We start from the raw sequence: 19,551 nt of genomic DNA, 5'->3' as shown, positions 1-19,551 counted from the left end.
ATACTGAGCTTGTCAAACCATGTTTTTATGGTGCTTGCTTTATGCATGGAGCAAAGTCATTTTGGAACAAGAAAGGGCCTTCCCCAAACTGTTGCCACAAAGTTGGAAGCATATAATCGTATATAATAACATATCTTTGTGTGATGTAGCATTAACATTAGATACACTCAAATCAACCAATGAAGAAGCATAATCATCAGTAAGTTTCTGCTTTGCACTGGGTCCAACATGTTTAGCTACGTCTCTTTCTCTGTCACTAGTGACAGTAGTGTGAATAGTGTAAATAAGTTTCTTTCTTGACGGAGAAGATTATACAGTTAGTTATTTCTAATTTGTAGGTGCACAACTCTACCTATACAATCTTCTTAACACTTTTTGCAAATGAAGTTAGTAACACTATTACATGCAGTAACATCACTAGTGATGGAGAGGGAGGTGTAGCTAAAGATGGTGCCCTCAGAAAAGCAAAGGCTCACTACCTTACTGACACTAATGACATATGGGGCAGTTGTGGGCTGGAGGTAGGAAACCAGCCTTGTGACCGGAAGGATTCTGGCTTGATCCTGAGCAGACAGGACATGACTAAAGTGCCCATGAGCAAGGCACCTAACCCTTAAATTACTCACGCAAGTGAAATGACCTCAGTTGGCCTTATGGTGGCCTTCAGCTATCTCCTGAATTATGAAACCTACATTCAAACTCCCTGATTCTTCATATTCCTTGGATTATTTAACATATATGGTCCACTGGCTCTATTTAGCTGTACCCTATAATTATTTTTGGCAAAATATGTGTCACCTACATTTTCCTATTTGTCTGATGATTTTCAAGATATGTGCACAATATTGGTCTAAAATTGTTAATGTGAGTTTGGAGGTCAAGATTTTTTAAAAATATGGATATTTATAAACAGTATTTATAACAGCTGCCAATTAAACTCTTCTTGATTTAGCCTAATACACAAAAATGCCAATTCTCACGAAACTTATAACTCTAATACTGTACATAATTTTGAGGAAGCCCACCAAAATTGATACCAATTATTCAATTAGGTATGCTACAATATTAAAAAACTTTCTCTATTAGGAATTACTTGGTCAGTTGAGTTGAAATTTGGTCTTAAAACAGTCTGTAGAGTGTGTAAGTTAATATAATAATTATCCAAAAATAAATAAATAAATACATAAATAAATAAAAATCTGGACTTTAATGCCCAGAATGGCCAGAGGACATCAAATAATATGTTTGGCCTGCTTTGTTTTGGCCATGAGACAAAATTGATACAAAACCTACTTTTGCAAACTAGTCCTAGGGATTTTGCTCAATCCTCATATAACTGGTATAAAAAAAAAAATCACAAGTCTGAACCTTAATAATCATCAAAAACATATTGACATCTATAAGCCATATGGAGGCCACATAATTAACCCATCCATCCATCCTCCACCGCTTACCCGAATCTGGGCCATGAGGGCAGCAGCCTAAGCAAATCCCAGCTCTGCCGGAGAGATGCCGAGGCGTTCCCAAGACAGTCGAGAGATATAATCCCTCCAATGTGTCCATCCCTTCGGACATGTCTGGAACACCTCCCTAGGGAGGCATCCAGAGGCCATCTTTACCAGATGCCCAAACCACCTCAACTGACTTCTTTCAATGGCTCTACTCTGAGCCTCTCCCGAATCACAGAGCTTCTCACCCTATCTCTAAGCGAGAGCCCGGCGACCCTGTTGGAGAAAGCTCATTTCAGCCGCTTGTATCCGCGATCTTGTTCTTTTGATCACTACCCAAAGCTTGTGACCAGAGGTGAGAGCTGGAACGTAGATTGACCGATAAATTGACAGCTTCGCATTCTGGCTCAGCTCTCTCTTCACCATGACAGACAGGTTTAGGGTCCGCATTACTGCAGACGTCGTGCCAATCCACCTGTCAACCTCTCGCTTCATCCTTCCTTCACTCATGAACAAAATCCCAAGATATTTAAACTTCTCCACTTGGGGCAAGAATTCACTCCTTACCTGGACAGAGCATTCCACCCTTTTCCAACTGAGGACCATGGTCTCAGATTTAGAGGTGCCGATTTTCATCCCAGCTGCTTCACACTTGGCTGCAAACTGGTCCAGAGAGAGCTGGAGGTCCCGGCCTAATGGCAACAACAGGACCACATCATCTGCAAAAAGCAGAAGTGAATTCCTGAGGCCACCATACTGGACACCCTCTGCCATTTGGCTGTTTCGAGAAATTCTGTCCATAAAAGTTGTGAACAGAATCGGTGACAATGGACAGCCCTTGCAGAGTCCAAACCTGACTGGAAACCAGTCCGACTTACTTCCGGCAATACGAACCAAGCTCCTTCTCTGTTTGTACAGGGACTGAATGACCCCTAACAACGAGCCCCTCACCCCATACTCCCGCAGCACTCCCCACAGGATCCCCCCCAAGGGACACGGTCGAATGCCTTCTCCAAATCCACAAAACACATGTAGACTGGTTGGGCAAACTCCCACGCACCTTCCAGGACCCGGGTGAGGGTAAAAAGCTGGTCCAGTGTTCCATGACCTGGGTGAAACCCGCATTGTTCCTCTTATATCTGAGATTCGGTCTGACTCTTCTCCAGTACCCCTGCATAGACCTTACCAGGTAGGCTGAGAAGTGTGATCCCCCGATAGTTGGAACACAACCTCCGGTCCCCTTTCTTAAAAAGCAGGACCACCACCCCAGTCTGCCATTCCAGGGGGACCACCCCAGATGTCCACGCAATGTTGCAGAGGCATATCAGCCATGACAGCCCTACAACATCCAGAGCCCTCAGGAATTCCAGGCGGATCTCATCCACCCCTGGTGCTCTGCCACCAAGGAGTTTTCCAACCACCTTGGTTACCTCAGCCCAAGTGATGGATGGACCCTTGCTCAGATCTCCAAGCTCTGCCTCCTCTAGGGAAGGATCGTTGGTGGAATTGAGAAGATCCTTCAAGTATTCCTTCCACCATCCAACGACGTCCCCAGTCAAAATCAGCAGCCCCCCAGCCCCCCCGTATACAGTGTTGGTCGGGAACGGCTTTCCTCTCCTGAGGTGCCTGACAGTTTGCCAGAACCTTCTCGATAGTCTTTCTCCATGGCTCCACCAAACTCCTCCCACACCCGAGGTTTTGCATCAGCCACTGCTGAAGCCGCAATCCGCTTTTTTTTTTTTTTTTTGCCTCCAGAGTCCCACAAGCCAACCAGGCCCGATAGCTTGACAGCTTCATTTACCCGAGGTGTCCAACCAATGGGTTTGGGGATTGCCACCACGACAAGCACCTATGACTTTGCAGCCACAGCTCTGATCGGCTGCATCGACAATGGAGGCACGGAAAAGGGCCCACTCAGACTCGATGTCACCGGCCTCCCTTGGTATGCGGTTGAAGCTTTGTTGGATGTGGGAGTTTAAGATCTTTCTGGTAGGTTCCTCTGCCAGACGTTCCCAACAAACCCTTACAACTCATTTGGGTCTGCCAGGTCTGTCTGGTATTTTCCCCCGCCATCTGATCCAACTCACCACTAGGTGGTTGACAGCTCCACTCCTCTCTTCACCCGGGTGTCCAAAACACATGGTCGCAAATCCGATGACACAACTACGAAGTCGATCAATGAACTAAGGTGTCCTGATAACATGTGCACTTATGCACACCTTTGTGTTCGAACATGGTGTTTGTTATGGACAGACTGTGGCGAGCACAGAACTCCAATAACAAAACACCACTCGAGTTCAGATCAGGGAGGCCGTTCCTTCCAATCATGCCCTTCCAGGTCTCACTGTCATTGCCCATGTGAGCGTTGAAGTCATCCAAGCAAGACAATGGAGTCACCACAGGGGATACTTTCCAGTACCCCTCCAGGGTCTCCAAGAAGGCCTGATACTCTGAACTGCCGTTTGGTGCATAAGCACAGACAACAGTCAGAGCCCGTTCCCTGACCCAAAGGCGCAGGGAAATAACCCTCTCATCCACCGGAGAAAACCCCAACGTACAGGCACTGAGCAAGGGAGCTATGAGTAAGCCCCCTCCTGCCTGACGCCTCTCACCCTGGACATCCCCAGAATGGAATAAGGTCCAACCCCTCTCTCTCGAGTCTGTTCCAGAGCCCCTGCCATGTGTTGAGGTAAGCACAACTATATCTAGTTGGTATCTCTCAACCTCATACACTAGCGGTCCCATGTAGCTCATTCGGGGTGAGCCCGGCCGGGACCTATGGGTAAAGACCCGGCCACCAGGCGCTCGCCAAGGAGCACCTCCCCCAGGCCTGGCTCCAGGGTGAGGCCCCGGTAACCCTAATCCGGGCGAGGGAAGCTGGGTTCTGTTGTTGTTGTTCATGTAGGGTTTTTGGATCACCCTTTGTCTGGCCCATCATTGATAACCAAATTATTCCATTAAAATCTGATATCCAAATTATTCCATGAAAGAATCCCAACGCGAGGTAATAACACGCTGGACCGTGTTTACACCAACGTGAGGGATGCGTACAGAGCCTTCCCCCGCCCCCACCTCGGGCTCTCCGACCACATCTCAATCATGCTGGCCCCTGCATACCACCCCCCACTGCGTCGCTCCAAACCCACACAGAAGACCATCACTGTGTGGCCCAGTGACGGCGACGCTGTGCTGCAGGACTGCTTCGGCTGCACAGACTGGCAGGTCTTCAGGGAGGCTGCTGAGTGTGAGGGGGAGCTGGACCTGGAGGAGTACACATCTGCTGTTCTCGGGTACATCAGCAAGTGCACGGAGGATGTCACTACCACCAAGACTGTGACTTGCTACCCGAACCAGAAGCCCTGGCTGAACGCAGAGGTGCGTTCTCTGCTGAAAGCCAGGGATGCTGCCTTCAGGTCTGGGGACTCAGGTGAACTCAGGAGGGCTAGAAGAGAGCTGACTGTTGGAGTCAAGAGGGCAAAAGCAGCATATGCTCTGAAAATCCAGGGACACTTTTCCTCCCAGGATCCACAGAGTATGTGGAGGGGCATCAAGTGCATCACGGACTACAAATCCAACGTTGCACAAAGCTCCAAAGACCCATCCCTGCCTGAGGCTCTCAACAAGTTCTACGCCCGCTTTGAGAATCCTGACACCCCCCCCAGCACCAAACTCACACACTCACCAGGAGAGGAGCCCCTCAGCGTGACACCAGCAGAAGTAAGGAGGACGCTGAGGAGGATCAACCCCCGGAAAGCTGCTGGCCCGGACAACATCCCCGGAAGGGTGCTAAGAGACTGCGCCGACCAGCTCTCGGACGTCCTGGCGGACATCTTTAACGCCTCCCTCATCCAGGCAGCAGTCCCCTCTTGCATGAAGACTGCCACCATCATCCCGGTCCCCAAGAGCTCTGCAGTGACGGGTCTAAATGACTACCGGCCAGTGGCCCTCACGCCGATAGTAACAAAGTGCTTTGAAAGACTGGTTCAGACCCACATCAAAGCCACCATCAACGTCACTGTGGATCCACACCAGTATGCGTACAGGAGGAATCGATCCACAGAGGATGCCATCTCCTCTGTGGTCCACACTGCCCTCACCCACCTGGAGCAGAAGGATTCCTATGTTCGTATGCTCTTTGTGGACTTCACATCTGCTTTCAACACCATGATTCCTCAGACCCTGATAACAAAACTCTCCTCACTTGGACTGAGCTCTTCCATGTGCAACTGGGTCCTAGACTTCCTGACCAACAGGCCGCAGTCTGTGAGGATCCACAACATCTCCTCCCCCACCATAACCCTCAGCACTGGCTCCCCTCAGGGCTGTGTGTTGAGCCCCCTCCTGTTTACACTGCTTACATATGACTGCTCAACTATCCATCCAGGCTGTCATATTGTGAAGTTTACGGACGACACAGCAGTGGTTGGATGCATCACAAACAGAGATGAGTCCAACTACAGGCAGGAGGTGGAACACCTGGAGGGTTGGTGCAGAGAAAACAACCTCTGCATCAACGTAAAGAAGACGAAGGAGATGATTGTGGACTTCAGAAGGGGCCATCATGACCACCTCCCTCTGCACATTGGAGGTTCTGAGGTGGAAGTGGTCGACAGCTACAGGTACTTGGGTGTGCACCTGAGCAGCAACCTCACCTGGAGCAACAACACTTCCACTCTGGTCAGGAAGGCACATCAGTGGCTCTACTTCCTCAGGAGGCTGAGACGAGCTGGACTCAGGAGGGCAGTCCTCACCTCCTTCTACAGATGTGTGGTGGAGAGCGTTGTGTGCTCCAGCATCAACGTGTGGCATGGAAGCTGCTCTGCTGCAGATAGGAAAGCACTGCAGAGGGTGGTGAAGGCTGCACAGAGGATTGCTGGAGTCAGCCTCCCCAGCACCACAGACATTTACACCTCCAGATGCAGGAAAAGGGCTACCTGCATCAGGAAGGATCCCACCCACCCAGCACATGCACTTTTTGTCCCGCTCCCCTCAGGCAGGAGGCTGCGGAGCATCAAGTGCAAAACAACCAGACTCAGAAACAGCTTCATACCAGAAGCTGTAAGGCTCCTAAATTCCAACTGACACTTACAAGAACAAGTACTGTTACAGGCACTGTCACTTTAAAACCGCACTGAGACACTTTATCTAGACACGTTATCCACTGCTCTAAGTCAATATCATGCTGCTATAGCTAACTTGCACTCTGGACTTCATATTGCTGCTAACTTACTACTCTCCCTCTCTTGTGTACTTTCTATTTATTTATCTATTTTAATAACAGCTCTTGGGTGTAAACTGGACCATGAGATCTTAATTTCATTCCACCTCATGTACCATGTGATGCGAATGACAATAAAATCTCCTTGAATCATGTACCATGTGATGCGAATGACAATAAAATCTCCTTGAATCCTTGAATCTGATGTGTTTCATAGTAAAGTACATGGTGCTTTCTTTTACATGAGGAGAAAAGAAAAAGGAAAGAAAAAAATACATTTACATGTGTATACATACATGCACATACATACAGAGAGAATTGTTTCACTTAGATGACATCTGTTGAAAACAAATATGTAATTACTGAGGACCATTTAGTCAAAAATACATCTGATCTTAATTGTAATCTCGCAGTTATATTTTCCATATAGTAAACATTCTTAACCCTTTCTCTCCATTGCATTACCCTGTTTCTAGCTGAGACGGAAGAAAATCGCTGTTATGTGCAATCTTCATTGTTCTAGATATTGACATGGGGAGTTTTTTTTTCTCACATTTGACCAAATCTTTAGGTTTTTTTTACACATTGATAGCTAATTTTGTTTACTCTCCAAGTATCTTGATTCATAAATGATTGTATTGAAGGGATTTATTGATAAAGTATATCTTTGAGTCATCATTAATAAAATGTTTGCAGCAATTATTCATTTAGAAACCATTAAACTAGAGTACAAACTCATTGTAACTGGCAGGCTTAGTTAGGCCTGATGCTTTCAGGCGAGAGGTGTTCATGCCAGGCACTGCTTGGAAAGTTTTGAGAGATAAGCAGACATCGACATGTAGTGAACAGCCTGTTCACTAAAAGCAAGCTAGCTTTTAGTGAGGGAACAGATAAGCAGCGAGCAGGAATGGGTCGTAACTCTTAAGGAATTAAAAAGATGCCCAGCTCGGAGTTGAGAAAGCCATTATGGAGACGTCGTAAAATTGGTCCTCGTCGGACAAAGCATAGAGGTGTCAAAAAGTAAATTTAACATAGCAAATATTATGATAGCCAATGGAAATTCTAGGATGGTCAGAGAGGAGGAGTGAAGACAGCGTCCTGAGGAGGGTCAATGAGTATATTCAAAAAACATTATAAAAACTGATGTAATGTGTTGAATCTTTGCATTTTGGCTATCTGGAAGCAGACTTGTCACTTGAAACTTAATAAAAGCCTTTTTCTTCAAAAGAACCAATGGCTGAAACTTGGTTTTTCATCTTCTTCATTCTTGCAAGAAAATCTTTTAAACCTTTTGGCGGTATTGCTTTTTATACTTTACAAGAACGTTTTTAATCTTTTGATTTAATAACCTTTTTATATTAGAGAAAAGATCAAGTTAAAATTAGAATATTAATTAAAAAGTTAATTACTTGTAACATAATACTACGTCGGAGACCCAGGGTGGAGGCTGGACTGCTTTGGATGCCGACATTTTGGCGGCCCAGTGACGGAGATCAGGAACGAGTCCGCAGGGCGTGATGTGGCACCGATCCAGCGACTGAAACGTCATCCCACATATGAGTGATAAAAACCCCTGCCCACAGCACGCAAAAAGTTAAGAGGTAATGTAGGCACCTGTTATAAAAGTCCTGCTTTAAATGTGGGACTTTTTTTTACTAAGTTGTGTGGTTGCAACATGATAAAATAAATGATTTAAAAGAATTCTATGGTTGCTACATTTATGATTTGAAATAAAATCATTTTTATAGCCATATGGAAAGGAAGGCAAATGAAACTTAATTAAAAATAACAAAAAGGAGTAATATTAGAAATAACTGGGAGGATAAAGTAAGTAGTTTTATGTTGTGAGAATAAAAATATACTGATTGAATTAAGTTGGAAGTTAAAAAAAAAAAAAGCAGAGATGTATACAGACTGCATGTGCGAATTAAATAGTCTGGAATAAGCCACGCATTTGGAAATAATAAAAGCATGCTAGAGAGAGACAAAGAAAAAGCGCTGGTTGATAAAGAGTTAAAACTTTGTTTGTCTGTCTGTGATTTTGTTTAATGAAGTGTGGCCATTTTATGTTTATTTTTTTTGTTTTGTTGAAGCTTCAGAGCTGTTATGGGGAGAGATAATAAAATTACAGGATAAGAACCGAAAATAATGGATGATGAATTACTTGAAGTGCGGTGTAAAGATAGGATAAATTACAAAAGTTTGATAATTCACATAACAAATGTTATGAGCGTTCATGTCAAAAAAGAGAATTTGGAGTACGTAAATGGAGATTATTCAAAACTGGAATGGGATTTGTTTAATATATAGTAATAGATCTTGGTTGAGTAAATATTTAAATGAAAAGTTAGGAGCGATAATCGAGAGACAATTGATTGGTTTAGAAGGTTAAGTGTGGTTTGTCCATGGAGAATTCCCTATTGAGAGAGACTCAGGGCATAAGAACACATTTTTGGCTCGAGCATCGTATAAGAATTGCCAAGGGAGAGAACATTGGCAGTCAGCTACATTGATTGATGAGAAATTGTGGGAGCTAACACAATGGGTTAATTGGGGGAAGAAGCTGAGACAGTATTTCCTAATCATAGCCTAAAAGAGAAAATAAAGAGTGTGTGGAATAAAGATTTATTAAGTTCTATTTTGCTTTCGTTGTTGGCTAGTGAAGTGCCATTACAAGCTGTAGTGAGGTTGGAACCTTTGGCAGACCGTTGCGGTTCCTCATTAGATGTTGGGAATTAGACATTTATTTAACCATTGAGAAAAGAGAAGTGCTCTGGGAAGAAAGTGTGATAGCTTCTACGATAATTAACAGACTTAATGTGATAGAACAGAGTCAGTACAGGGAAATGTTGATGAAACCAGCTGTTACTCTGGAAAAATATATGCATTGGTAAGCTGGAATGAATCAGTTGTTTCTGGAAGAAATGTTCCATGTAGAACAGCGAGAGGAGTACAGTATTTTACAGCTTAGCGTAAAATCTTAGAACAGACCCCATACATCGTATTTTGCAGCTAAACTGCAAAATGGTGATATTACACCTTACGCAAGATGGTAGAAGGACAGTCTGAATCCAACATGTTATTAGAGATTCTCAGAATCAGCCGAACATGGGAGATTATATTCGCTCTTGTCTCCCTTTAAATTAGCTTGGTCAACATGGTAAAGGCGTGGTTGGTGAAGAGTTAGCCATTAAAGCATTGGAAACGTTTATGATACTATAAAGAGGTTGATTAATTAGAATGAATATTTTCTAGATGTCAAAGAGATTGTGTAAAAGTTATTAATATCAAAAATGAGATTTTGTTTTGGCAGATTTTGGCAAGTGCTGGACGGAGTGGCTGAGACAAAGGAGGGGTCTGTAGCACATGTGCAGAACACACGCACACACATATCCTCATGCACATAACCACACCCACAAAGGAGCTCAGAGTCACTCCCTCATTTACGCCCACACATAAGAAGTGAGTGATAAATCACACACACACACACACACACACACACACACACACACACACACACACACACACACACACACGTAGTCTGGCCTGTAGGCTTATAGCATTAAAATAAAATAGAAACAAAAATGGGAATTAAATTGCTAAGCAAGAATCAGGAGAAAAGATAAATGACTTGATGTTATTAAAAGGCATTGCATCTAGAAAAGAATTAGAATGCTGCATGAAAATATGAAACAGGTTAACTCAAAAAGAAAAACAATGGTGAATCATTTGATTGTGATTTGAACTGTGTGACATTGTGAAAATCAGGGAAGAGCAGAGAGCATGGCAGGTATCAATCAACTGAAAATAATGGTAAATTAAGAAATGCCAGAAGTAAAGTGGAGAAGACACAAAATCAACTTGCTGACAGACAACGTTGCCTGGCCATATTACAAGCATTCCGAGAGGGACCCATGCAGTTGAAGGAAAAAGAAAAGAGTCATGCACGGATGATAGAAGCTGAAAATAAAGAAAGTGTATTAATAAAATGTGAAGCAAGACCACCCCCATATGTACCTTCAGTATATTCCAATCTTAAACGCAAGATACTAGCTCGACACTTTCCAGTGATTCAGACAGAAGAAAGGAAGGAAGCACAAGTGCAGATGACAGGATCAGTGAAATTTAATACTGACTCCACAGAGGCATCAGGAGAAGCAATGAGGAGTAATGAAGAACAATTCATAGATTTTCATAGTTAAACATGTCAATCACCACAATTCTATATGTCACAAACAGCATCAGAAATGGAAGCTGAATTATCACATCAGGGTATGGATAGGAGATCTCAAACCCTTGGGATCCCCTTAAACCTATATTCATGCACTGGATCCATGCCAGTGGAAGTAAGCACTCCCAATTTAGCTGCAGCCTCAATGTCAAATTCTCAAGTAAGTAGCTGGACAGCACATCAATCATTACCAAGGTCAGGAAGTGTTATGCAGGCTGAGCCAACTCTCTAACGAATCCATGGCGAAGTGGTCATTGAGTCACTAGAGGATGCTAAAAGAAGACAACAAGCCATAAGAGTTGAAATGGATTTGCTAATCAGAACTACACAAGAGCAACCACAAACACTGGAAGAGCTGAAGCGCTCTACAGAAAATCAAGAAAAAGAACAAAGAGCACACAGAGACAACAGGAGGAAGTAAGTCAAGAGCGGGAGGAGCTCAAGAATGTTATGAAAAGAATATATGAAGGAATTGAACACATGCAGGTAAGAGTTGATGCAAGACAGAGAGTACAGATGGAAGATGAGGAAGAAGAACAGTATGCTTCTGATGTAGAATTTTGCAATGATGGAGGAGTACAGCTCATCAATGTCTATGTAAATGGAGGACCAGGAAATAGAGGAAGAGGAAAAGGAAGAAACAGTGAAAGAGGAGGACTAAATGAGATCAATGAGAATGCCACTGATGAGTATCCCACCACAAGTGGGCGTGATCAGCAATATCAACAACCTCAAATCACATGTTGGACATGTGGAAAAGTAGGACACCTGGTCGTAGCTGTCCCAGTGGACAGCAAGCAGATCAAGATTGGTATTGACGGGGCCCAGAGAATCAAGGGGAGGGGGAGTATCTGCAATTGGAGGCTTCCACATCATCATTGGGGGATCCCAAACTGCAGGTGTCAATCAATGGTCAACAAGCTCTACTTTTCCTGGTGGATACAGGGGCCACACATTCAGTAATTGGACCCGAAGGAGCTCACCTTCCCCTGTCCTATAAAAAGATCAAGATGCAAGGTTTCTCTGGGAAAATGCAAACATTGAAATTTACAGAACCTTTAGAGTTGACCATTGACACACAAAAATAGCTATGCCCCTGTTATATTCAGATACATGTCCAGTTAATTTATTAGGAATAAATATATATATAGATATACTGTGTAAAATGTAGACAATGGATATGTGATTTTGCACTCTAAACAACCCCAATGAGAAGACTATTGCATAATATAGGTCAACAGAATCTTAAAGGAAAATTAGTGTGGCATGAGGAAGCAGAGCAGGCGGTTGAAGCCATTAAAATAGACTTATGTACTGCAACAGCACTCGCCAGCCCAGATTACAATAAAACTTTTCAGTTGTACATAGCTACTAAAAATGGATATGCCAATGCTGTTCTGGCACAGGAACATGATGGTAAAAGTCAACCAATTGTTTATTTTAGCACCCAACTTGATAAGATTGAACAAGGGATGCCACCATGTTATCAAGGGTTGGCGGCAGCAGTATTTGCATATGAAAAAGTAACTTCACTATGGGTCATAAGGTTGATCTCTTTACAAATCATGCCTTACATACCTTGTTAACATTTCTTTTGTGTTGACCAATGCTAGGAGAACAGGATATGATGTTATTCTTTTAGCCTCTGAATTGACAATAAAAAGTGTTCCAAAGTAAATCCAGCTGAGAGATTGGTTACACCTGAGGATGGGGAGCCACATGATTGTGAGTTATTAACCACCTGCTTCTTAAAACCCAGACAAGATGTATATAGTGAGCCATTGTCCGATAACGACTTAATTCTGTTTGTAGATGGATCATGTTTTAGAGGTCCAGAAGATAATTTAGCAGGATATGCGGTGGCAAGATATAGACGTGATAGCAATGATTTTGCAGCTGTAAATGCAGCTTTACAGCCAGCATTCCACAACCATGTTCAGAACAATCAGCTGAAATAAAAGCATTAACTACTGCATGGCAATTATCTAAAGATTTAAATGTGACTATTTATTGTGATTCTGCCTATAGCTACAGTGTTTGTCAGATTTTTGGACCCACTTGGGCCCTAAGAGAGTTTGTACGGGCAGATGGGACAAAAATCTCTCATGGAGAAGCAATAGCAGAATTGTTAAGGGCAATCCGACTTCCTAAAAAACTTAGTTAGCCATAGTTAAATGTGCAGGACATAAAGCAGACAGCTCTGTAGTTACTAGAGGTAATAATTTTGTTGACCAATTAGCTAAAGAAACTGCGTCAGCAGTACTTCAATGTCCTTTAGGTGATCACCCCCGGTTAGGTCGAGCTCTTAGCTTGTCTGACACACAAATGAATATATTGCAGACTTAACTAGTTTAAAAGAACCACAGAACTTAGCTGCCCTATATGACAAAGATCATGAGAAAAATGGGAGCAGTTTGTGTTCTTGACATCTGGTACGGTCCGAATGGCACCACATAAAATATTACATATTTTGATACATGATGCTCAAGGACCAACCCATGTCAAACAAAAGGAAGTGATTAAGTTAATTAAACAAGATTGGTGGTCCCCTTACATGGTTCCAGTTATAGATGAATTTTTAAGCAGATGTGTGCCATGTGCACAATACAATTACAGAAAATCATTTAATGCCCCATTGAGACACATTCCTGTGTCAGTGATGGACTTTGCTGACAAGACTAAGCCAGTAGGCAAATATCGTTATGTTGATGTTTCTTCGTGTTGGATTGAGGCACAAGCGTCTACTAAAGAGGGTGCAGATTCTAAGAGAAGTAATTCCTAGGTTTGGTATACCTGATAAGATCGGTTCTGATAACGGCCAAAACCTTGTTAATAAAGTCATTGACATTATCACACAGGCTTTGAGAATAAAACATAGACTGCAATGTGTGTATCATCCACAATCACAAGGCTTGGTTGAACGTCAAAATGGTGTTTTAAAAGCTAAAATAGCTATTTTATGTGAGGCGAGTGGACAGAAAATTAACTGGCTTAATGCCTTATCTTTAGACTTGAGGAGTATGTGTAACGGATGTGGAAGGTTTATTTTTTTTTATTTCACATAAAATCCTTCCATACTTTTGTCTATTATTTTGGTAAATGTTCTTTATTTATTATCTTCTTTACTTATCCATGTTTTTTTTTTGGTTGATTTTACGTCAGGGACAATTTATTTGAATCAACTTTTGCAGCGAACTTTTATTTTGAAATAGTGGGGCTCGATTTTCGATGTTATTGGTGTTGGACTGCTCGCTATCCTTAGTTCGTGGTAAAAGCTGCGAGGATTGGTAGGTGTTTTAGAGCTCTCCAGAAAAAGTTGTTTTAAAGTTGTTCAAATCAATTTTCATGTATTCAAATGCTTAGTTAAGATGTTTAAAGTTACTAAGAGCGAAACGGCTTTTATTCTGTTGTATTGAGCGTTTGAGAGTGTTTTGTCGAGCGCAGCAGTTTTTTGTGGTTGGATGTAGCCTCAGTTTTCTCAGTCTGCTTGACCAGAGAGAGAGAGAGAGAGAGAGAGAGAGAGAGAGAGAGAGAGAGAGAGAGAGAGAGAGAGAGTTCAGTGCTGTGCTATTGTCACTCTCATTCTGTATACAGGTACAGTAACTTTCCAGTGACAATATATGCTGTTGTGCTGTTTATTTTTAGCATTTGCTTTGTCTTATGAAGTTAAGTGTTTAATAAAAAATACACATTTGCCATATTAGGATATTCATTTCTTTTTTTTTATTTCTTTATATAAGAAAAGAACTATGTGTTGTACAAGATCCATCCATCCATCCATCCATCCATCCATCCATCCATCCATCCATCCATCCATCCATTATCTTCCGCTTCTCCGGGGTTCGGGTCGCGGGGGCAGCATCCTAAGCAATGAAGCCCAGACCTCCCTTTCCCCAGCCACTTCCACCATTTCTCCAAGGGGGATTCCGAGGCGCTCCCAGGCCAGCTGGGCGATATAGTCACGCCAGCGTGTCCTGGGTCTTCCCCGGGGTCTCCTCCCAGGTGGACTTGCCTGTGACACCTCCCGAGGGAGGCGTCCAGGAGGCATCCTAACCAGATGCCCGAACCACCTCAGCTGGCTCCTCTCGACATGAAGAAGCAACGGCTCTAGTCCGAGTCCCTCCCGGATGACTGAACTTCTCACCCTATCTCTAAGGGAGAGTCCAGACACCCTGCGGAGGAAACTCATTTCGGCCGCTTGTATTCGCGATCTTATTCTTTCGGTCATTACCCAAAGCTCATGACCATAGGTGAGGGTGGGAACGTAGATCGACCGGTAAATCGAGAGCCTTGCCTTATGGCTCAGCTCTTTCTTTACCACAACAGACCGGTAAAGAGCCCGCATCACTGCTGACCCAGCACCAATCCGCCTGTCAATCTCCCGCTCATTTGTACAATCACTCATGAACAAGACCCTGAGATACTTGAACTCCTCCACTTGAGGCAAGAGCCTATGCCCAACCCAGAGAGGGCTCTCCACCCTTTTCCGCCTGAGAACCATGGTCTCGGATTTAGAGGTACTGATTCTCATCCCAGCCGCTTCACACTCGGCTGCAAACCGATCCAGCGAAAGCTGAAGTTCGCGGCCTGATGTCCCCAATAGGACCACATCATCTGCAAACAGCAGCGATGTGACCCTGAGGTCACCAAACCGGACACCCTCCATCCCTTGACTGCGCCTAGAAATTCTATCCATAAAAATTATGAATAGAATCGGTGACAAAGGGCAGCCCTGACGGAGTCCAACTCTCACTGGGAACGAGTCTGACTTACTGCCGGCTATGCGAACCAAACTCCAGCTTTGTTTGTACAGGGCCTGAATGGCTCGTAGCAAAGAGCCATGTACCCCGTACTCCCGAAGCACCTCCCACAGAATTCCCCGGGGAACACAGTCGAATGCCTTCTCCAGATCCACAAAGCACATGTGGACTGGTTGGGCAAACTCCCATGAACCCTCCAGAATCCTGGAGAGGGTGAAGAGTTGGTCCAGTGTTCCACGACCAGGGCGGAACCCGCAATGTTCCTCCTGGATCCGAGGTTCGACTATAAGCCGGACTCTCTTCTCCAGTACCCCTGCATAGACCTTGCCTGGGAGGCTGAGGAGTGTGATTCCCCTGTAGTTGGAACACACCCTCCGGTCCCCTTTTTTAAAAAGAGGCACCACCACCCCAGTCTGCCAATCCAGTGGCACCGCCCCCGATGTCCATGCAATGTTGAAAAGGCGTGTCAGCCAAGACAGCCCCACAACATCCAGAGCCTTGAGGAACTCAGGGCGGATCTCATCCACCCCTGGAGCCTTGCCACCAAGGAGCTTCTTAACTACCTTAGCGACTTCGGCCTCAGTAATGGACAAGCCTATTTCCATGTCCCCAGACTCAGCCTCCTCACTGGAGAACGTGTCGGTGGGATTGAGAAGGTCCTCAAAGTATTCCTTCCACCGCCCAATGACGTCTTCATTCGAAGTCAGCAGCACACCATCTCCACTATATACAGTGCTAGTGGCACACTGCTTTCCCCTTCTGAGTCGCCTGACGGTTTGCCAGAATCTTTTCGGAGCCGACTTAAAGTCACTTTCCAAGGCCTCACCAAACTCCTCCCATACACGGGTTTTTGCCTTGGCGACAACTGAAGCCGCAGATCGCTTGGCCTGTCGATACCTGCCAGCTGCCTCTGGTGTCCCACAGGCCAACCATGCCCGGTAGGACTCCTTCTTCAGCTTGACGGCATCTCTCACCTGGGGTGTCCACCACCGGGTTCGAGGATTACCGCCCCGACAGGCACCAACTACCATACGGCCACAGCTACAGTCAGCCGCTTCAGCAATGGAGGAACGGAACATGGCCCATTCTGAGTCAATGTCCCCCACCTCCCCTGATATCTGGTCAAAGTTCTGACGGAGGTGTGAGTTGAAGATCAATCTGACAGGTTCTTCTGCTAGACGTTCCCAGCAAACCCTCACTATACGTTTGGGCTTGCCCGGTCTGACCGGCATCTTCCCCCACCACCTGATCCAACTCACCACCAGGTGGTGATCAGTTGACAGCTCAGCTCCTCTCTTTACCCGAGTGTCCAAAACACATGGCCGCAAGTCCGATGACACGACTACAAAGTCAATCATTGAACTGCGGACTAGGGTGTCCTGGTGCCATGTGCACTTATGGACATCCTTGTGTTCAAACATGGTGTTCGTGATGGACAAACTGTGGTTTGCACAGAAGTCCAAAAACTGAACACCACTTGGGTTCAGATCAGAGAGGCCATTCCTCCCAATCACACCCCTCCAGTGTTGTACAAGATTTCATTTTAAAATATAAATCTGTATTTTTATTATAGTATATTTGATGCTTATACTGTTTGTCTATCTATAGTATGTGTCATGTGAAATTATTTTATAAGCTGTATTATTTTACATATTTTGTAATGTAACCTGAGTTCATGTTAAAAGCTGAGAGGACAGTGTGTGTACATAGGAGAGACAGAGAATTCATTCAGTACTGTGCTTTTGCCAGTCTCATTCTGTATACAGGAATACAGGCAGTGTGTGTCCAGTTTTTCTACTGTTGATGGGGTTAAGGAAGATGATAATCTCAGTCCAAAAGATGATGAATGTAGTATTCAAAGAGATGACTATGAAAAGAACTGTCTCACGCATAATGCTGGTGTAGGTAGTCCAGAGTATGATTCAGACCAGTCATTACAGACAAAATCTCAAATGCTCCTGGTTCATCAGAACACACTAGTACTGAAACACAGTCACATATCACCGACTCACAGGGGGATGTTAGGTCTTGTGCAAGTAGAGTTGTAAAAAAGGTCAGTCGCTTGATTGAGTCTATGACACAGGTCTTTTAATGTTGAGGATTTTGCTAGCACAATTAATCCTTTTGTCAATATAATGCAGAACTTTTTGGAAGGATTGTTTTCATGTTTACTTTGAATTTCAGAATGTAAATGAGGGCCAGGTTACTACACTGCTCAAAAAAAATAAAGGGAACACTAACACATCCTAGATCTGAATGAATGAAATACTCATTGAATACTTTGCTCTGTACAAAGTTGAATGTGCTGACAACAAAATCACAAAAAAAAAAAAAAAAAAAATCAATGGAAATTAAATTTATTAACCAATGGAGGCCTAGATTTGGAGTCGCACACAAAATTAAAGTGGAAAAACACACTACATCGAAGTTGGATCAGCCTGTAATGTCCTTAAAACAAGTCAAAATGAGGCTCCGTATTGTGTGTGGCCTCCACGTGCCTGTATGACCTCCCTATAACGCCTGGGCATGCTCCTGATAAGGTGGCGGATGTTCTCCTGAGGGATCTCCTGCCAGACCTGGACTAAAGCATCTGCCAACTTCTGGACAGTCTGTGGTGCAACGTGACGGTGGATGGAGCGAGACATGATGTCCCAGATGTGCTCAATCGGATTCAGGTCTGGGGAACGGGCGGGCCAGTCCATAGCTTCAATGCCTTCATCTTGCGGGAACTGCTGACACACTCCAGCCACATGAGGTCTAGAATTGTGCTGCATTATGAAGAACCCAGGGCCAACCGCATCAGAATATGGTCTCACAAGGGGTGATATGGTGTACAAGGCACCATATCATTCCAAGAAAATCTAAGGCCTGATCAACCTTGGATTCCTCATGACCTGTTTGGCAGGTAGCTGATATAGCTGAATCAGTGTAAGAAGAAGGTTCTTCATAGCCTGTGCCAGTTATGATTAGATGTGCTTTCCAGATACCGAAGTCTATCTCATATTCTGGAACCAACTGATCAGGATTTCAGTGAAATTTAAGGGGAGATGAATGTAATGGATGTAGAAGGTTTATTTTTTTTATTTCACATAAAATCCTTCCATACTTTTGTCTATTATTTTGGTAAATATCCCTTATTTACTATCTTCTTTATTTATCCATGTTTTTTTTTTGGTTGATTTTATGTCAGGGACAATTTATTTGAATCAACTCTTGCAGCGAACTTTTATTTTGAAACAGCGGGGCTAGATTGGCGATGTTATTGGTGTTGGATTGCTCGCTATCCTCAGTTGACGGTGAAAGCTGAGAGGATACGTAGGTGTTTTTAGAGCTCTCCAGAAAAAGTTGTTTTAAAGTTGTTCAGATCACTATTCATGCATTCAAATGCTTAGTTATGATGTTTACAGTTACTAAGAGCAAAACGGCTTTTATTCTGTGACTTGTATTGAGCGTTTGAGAGTGTTTTGTTGAGCGCAGCAGTTTTTTTTACCAATGAATTTACAGCTACCATTTAGGCTTAAATGGCGTCTTTTTTTCTCACAGCATGTGTACGTGAGACAGACAGACAATTCATTCAGTGCTGTGCTTTTGCCACTCTCATTCTGTATACAGATTTAGCATTTAGTTTTATGAAGTTGTGTTTTATAAAAAATACACATTTGCCATATTAGGGTATTCCTTTTTTTCTTCTTTCTTTATATAAGACAAGAACAATCTATTGTACAAGATTTCATTTTAAAATATAAATGTATATTTTTATTATATCTGCTGCTTATACTGTTTGTCTATAGTATGTGTCATGTGAAATTATTTTATAAGCTGTATTATTTTACATATTTTGTAATGTAACCTGAGTTTGCGGTAAAAGCTGAGAGGATAGCGTGTGTACGTGAG

The 19,551-nt window shown here is 43.7% G+C and overlaps 1 protein-coding gene across 2 annotated transcripts in view; it reads right to left on the bottom strand.

Moving 5' to 3' along the window:
• Positions 1-19,551, bottom strand: part of ssh1b (slingshot protein phosphatase 1b) — an 85,935-nt gene that overhangs the window by 26,686 nt on the left and 39,698 nt on the right. The window lies entirely within an intron of this gene.

The sequence above is a fragment of the Pygocentrus nattereri genome, chromosome 23 (genome assembly GCF_015220715.1).
Source record: "Pygocentrus nattereri isolate fPygNat1 chromosome 23, fPygNat1.pri, whole genome shotgun sequence".
Lineage (NCBI taxonomy): Eukaryota > Metazoa > Chordata > Actinopteri > Characiformes > Serrasalmidae > Pygocentrus > Pygocentrus nattereri.
This window is presented reverse-complemented; position numbering and strand designations above follow the sequence as displayed.